We start from the raw sequence: 5,867 nt of genomic DNA, 5'->3' as shown, positions 1-5,867 counted from the left end.
TAGCAACCCTCAGTTTGTTTCCTGAGATTAAGAGTTCCTCATATCAGTGAGGTCATATGATACCTGTCTTTCTCTGATTGACTTATTTCGCTCAGTATAACACCCTCCAGTTCCATCAACGTCGTTGCAAATGGCAAGATCTCATTCCTTTTGATGGCTGCATAATATTCCATTGTGTATATATACCACATCTTCTTTATCCATTCATCTGAAACTGGACCACTTTCTTACACCATATCCAAAAATAAGCTAAAAATATATTAAAGACCTAAATGTGAGACCTGAAAACATAAAAATCCTAGTTGAGAACACAGACAGTAATCTCTCTGACATCAGCCATAGCAACATTTTTCTACATATGTTTCCTGAGGCAAAGAAATAAAAAGAAAACAAAATATTGGGACAATAAAAAAAATGTTTCTGCACATTGAAGGAAACAGTCAATAAAACCAAGAGGCAATCTATGGAATGGGAGAAGATATTTGCAAATTACATATCCAATAAAGGATTAGTATCCAAAATATATAAAGAAATTATGAAGTTCAACACCCAGAAAACAGATAATCCAGTTTAAAAGTGGGCAGACAATATGAACAGGCATTTCTCTAAAGAAGAAACCCAGGTGGCGAATAGACACATAAGAAGATGCTGAAAATCACTCATTGTCAGAGACTTGCAAACGAAAATTACACTGACATATCACCTTGCTGCTGTCAGAATCACTACAATCAAAAACACAAGAAAAGCGTTGGTCAGGATGTGGATAAAAGAAACTTTTGTGCATTGTTGGTGGGAATGCAAACTGGTGCAGCCACTGTGGAAAACAGTATGGAGGTTCCTCAAAAAGTTAAAAATAGAACTATGTTATGATCCAGTAATTCACATTACTGGGTACACCCAAAGAATACAAAAACACTAATTCAAAGGAATATATGAACCCCTATGTTTATTACAGCATTATTTACAATAGCCAAGATATGGAAGCAGCCCAAGTGTCTACTGACAGAGGAATAGATAAAGAAGAGTGGTATATAAATACAATAGAATATTATACAGCCATAGGAAAGAATGAAATCTTTCCATTTGCAAGGACATGGATGGAGCTAAGAAGTATAATGTTAAGGGAAATAAGTCAATCAGGGGAAGACAAATACCATATGATTTCACTCATATGTGGATTTTGAGATCAAGGCAAATTATTAAAGGAAGAAAAAAAGAGAGAGAAACTGAGAAACAGACTCTTAAATATAGAAAACAAACTGATTGTTACCAGAGGGGAGATAAATGGGGGGATGGGTGAAACGTGTTGGAGATTAAGAGTACACTAATTATGATGAGCACTGAATAATATACAGAGTTGTTGAATAACTATACTGTATACATGGAACTAATATAACACTGTATGTTAACTCTACTGGAATAAAAATTTTTAAAAATGCAATGAAAAAGTAGTATAAAATTATAGAAAATTAAGGGGATTTAAGTAATGATATTATCAATACACTGAATGAAATCATATGTGATAACTGGAACACCAAAAAGCAATAGTTTATTATTATACAAAGTTAAACTGAGTGTTTTAATTTTTCACAAAAGAAATAAATTTTAACTTATTTTATAAGTCAAATAATGAGATTATATGCTGCTGTTGCTGGTGGTAGTAATATACACCCATTCCAACACATTTGTACTCAATATAAAGTTATACTTAAAGGTACCTAGATAAAATATTGATTTACCTTGCAGGGCATGACATTATAACAAAGATAAAATAGATGTGTCCTATAAATAACAGGCATATTTATTTTGAAAAACTTCAAATATCTATTACCTATTTATATTCCATGAAGTTTATGTATATCTCTATAATTGCTTGTATTAAATATTTATTCTCTTTAAGTAAAAAAATGTATGGGGTGTCTAGGATATTTATGTACTTAGATTTGGACCTTTTTGATGATAGTATAAAGGAACATGGATATATTTTTAAATTGTGTCTTCAGTAATTGTTTACTACATTATAATTAAAGATCCTATTATTCTGGGTGAATCATAGTTGGCACAATATTTCAAATTGTCTTTACTGACTTTTTATCAGTGTTTTTGAAATGATCCAACTAAGTGATTTTTCAATAACTTTCCTATACAGCTTCCATTAACCTATTTGCACAATGAAATTGTTTAAATTTTATTTAATACTGTTTAGTCACACCTCATTTCTCAAAAAAGTTTCAGTTGATATGTAACAAAATTACAAGTAACTGTGTTGAGACTTGTAGCATATCACATTATATCATGTTTTACCTAAATCATATTAAAGTCCTGGCATTCTTCTTTTTCCCCTGGGAAACAGGAGAGTGTTGAGGGACTTGGTAATATTTCACAGTTGTTCCAATTAGGCATTCCTTTTACCTGACTCATTTCTCTATGATGAAAATTCCCCTGGAGATGATTCAGAAGGACCAATGATCAGAAGGGAATAAAATCCCTATGTTACACATCCTCAGGTTTAAATTACTTTATTTAATGTTTATTTCTGGTGCCATATGAAAACAAATACACAGAACATATTTAGTTAAAAGTCTTTCTATTTATTTAGCTTAAATATTCAACCTGTGACCCAGTAACAGGTATAAGATTGAATTTGTTTAGTTTCCTAGTCTTTGTGAACAAACCATTAATCACCAAGAAGGTAAGTAGCTATAAAAATGGATATTTCTGCACACATGATTTCAAATTCATAACTATGGACATCTCAATGCTTACATTTTAGGCATATATCCTTAACTAAAATGTAAGAGGATCTTCTGCTACTTTACAAATCTTTTGTTACATGGGCAACATATCTTCCTAACTTGGCTCCATATACATAAGCCTTTGCCTACAGGGTGTTTTACCTGAATTAAAAGATAAGCTGGAAATAATAAATCAGTTAGAAAGTACAGACTAAGGTTAAAATGGAGGTAAAGTCATTTTTCACTAATATTTTTTTATTTACATTTACAGTAGTCAACTATTTATGCTTATAAGTGAAAACATTCCTGAAGAGTACAGAACATATATTATATTTCTATGATGAAAATGCTGGGGTATTTAAAATAGTGATAAACTCTACAAACTCTGCTCTTTAGAGTAAATAATATGAAATGAACAGGCTTTGGTCCCAAGAAGTAAGAAGTATTAGAAAGAAAAAGAAATATTCAGATCTATTAGTCAGCTAATCGTTTGCAAAGTGCAACCATTCACTCTTGATAATCTAGTAAATTGGCATCATAGTAGCTTTTCAGAAGGAGGAAGTACAACTACAGGGCGCCTGGGTGGCTCTGTCGATTAAGTGTCTGCCTTCAGCTCAGGTCATGATGTCAGGGTCCTGGAATCAAGCCCCACATTGGGCTCCCCGCTTTATAGGGAGTCTGCTTCTCCCTCTGCCTTTCACTTTCCCTGTTTGTGCTCTCTCTCTCTATTTATCTCAAAAAAAAAAAATCTTAAAAAAAGGTACAACTCTAGAACTTGCAAAATGTGGAGAAACCTTTCAAAGCAATTTAATTTCCCCAGTTAGATATGGAACTGATCCATTTACCTGAACATTCTAAGAAAAATTGGAATTTTAAACACGGTTTGATCAATTTAATATTTAAAAATTTTAAGAGTATTTATGATCGTTAATATTTTGTGTGAAAAAATGAGATAGATCAATTAGAATCCCAATTTTGCAAACAATGAAAGTGAAATTTAGAGTGAATTAAATATTTAATCCCAGGACATGCAGCTAATAAATATAGGAAATAAAATCTAGGTACTGAGTCATGACTCCAAATTCTGTTCTCTCTGCACAAGCACAACTACCAATATGTTTAATCATGTCAATTTATGTAAAAAGTAATATATTTTATAAGATTCTTATTTAATCATACTTTTTAAGAGAAGGAATGAAATAATGACTTGAAGGAATGTTCTTGTGAGATTAAATAATTTGGAACTTAGTAGAGGTGAGGAGCAGCTGCATATTTGAACAAAGCCTTTCCTGTATTGATATAAAGGTGCACATGACTATGTGAGCCTTTATCAGGCAGGAGATTTCTAAAGTGATCATTTCCCATTGGAACCTGGTGCATAATTTCTTCATCAAAGGATTAAATAGCCACATGGATATTCTTTATATCCCTATTTATTCTTGAAAGTTGGATGGAAGAATGGTTCATAGAAGGAATAATAACATTTGTAGGAAAACTACATGTGAATTGCTCATTATATCTAGAAAACTCTAGGTTTCTGAAGTGAGAAAAACATCTACAAAATACCAAATATGAGATACTACCTCACATGAGTCAGAATGGCTAAATTTGCAACTCAGGAAACAAATTGGCAAGGATATAGAGAAAAGGGAACTCTCTTACATTGTTGGTGGGAATGCAAACTGGTGCAGCCACTCTGGAAAACAGTATGGAAGTTCCTTAAAAGGTGAAGAATAGAACTATCCTATGACCCAGGAACTGCACTCCTAGGTATTTATACAAAGGATACAAAATGATTTGAAGGGGTACATGCAACCCAATGTTTATAGTAGTAATGTCCACAATAGCCAAAATATGGAAAGACCCTATCAACAGATAAATGAATAAAGAAGTTATGATATATATATCACATATTATATATATTATATATATAATATATATTATATATATATCCACCCATAGATATATACACAGCCAACAAAATAATGAAATCTTGCCATTTGCAAGGATGTAGATGGAACTCAAGTGTATTATGCTAAGTCAGCCAGAGAAAGACAAATACCATGTGATTCCACTCATATGTGGAATTTAAGAAACAAAACAGATGAACATAGGGTAAGGGAAGGAAAAATGAAATAAGATGAAAATATAGAGGGAGGCAAACCATAAGATGCTTAACTCTTGGAAACGAACTGAAGGTTGCTGAGGGGAGGTGGGTGGGGCAATGGGTTAATTGGGTAGTGGGCATTAAGGAGGGCATTTGATGTAATGAACACTAGGTTTTATATGCAACTAATGAATCACTAATCTCTAACTAATATGTTAACTAAATTGAATTTAAATAATTTTAAATAAGGAATTTTTTTAAATTTAAAAAAATCAAAATAAAAGAAATTAAAAGATACCAAATATGTTTAGGAGAATTAGATTTTACTAACCAACTCAGAATCTGTATGTACTTAGTCTATTACATTTTATGCCTCTACCTGCAATGCTTATGTTTAACAGACTAGCTCACAGAACTTTGCTTTGTTCTAGGGATCCATTTTGAAACCAAGAGGAACTCCCAGAAGTGAGCAAAATCAATCTGATTAGTTGTATTCCACCAGAAATCATCAATAAAGTTGCTTGTAAACTACTAATCAAACAAACTTTTTATTCAACCTATTTTGGACTGAAAGAACCTATATCCAAAATATGTTAAAAGGGGGAAATACCCACATAGCTAACTTTTTCACATCATGTAGTGTAACTGAACCAACATGAGTTCACTTTTTGGTGAGTCACAGATAGAAACTACACCAGGTGAATTGTAACACAAAGTAAATCTTATTTGTACCAAAAGAGAACATTATTGGGGATAACTTCCAAAGCTTCAATTACCCAAACAAGTGTGAATGGGTTTCTTTTATTTAGGGTTAGGATAAATATTTAGATAGGTAAGTAGTGTCATTGTATATATGTGCAGACATAAGGCCATACATGCACACATGTCTATACATACATCATATGCTAGGCAAATGAGGCCTGTGCTCCTCCTTGGGTGGAGATTTTAGTATTATAATGAGTTTAAGGTAGTTGTTGGTCATTCTACAGATCATTCCATGGTCCATCTGTGCACATGCAATTTGG

Source organism: Eumetopias jubatus, unplaced genomic scaffold (assembly GCF_037043125.1).
Source record: "Eumetopias jubatus isolate StellerSeaLion01/CBP00866 unplaced genomic scaffold, mEumJub1_p1.0 scaffold_5, whole genome shotgun sequence".
NCBI lineage: Eukaryota > Metazoa > Chordata > Mammalia > Carnivora > Otariidae > Eumetopias > Eumetopias jubatus.
The sequence above is the reverse complement of the archived record's forward strand: the minus strand, read 5'-3'. Positions refer to the sequence as shown.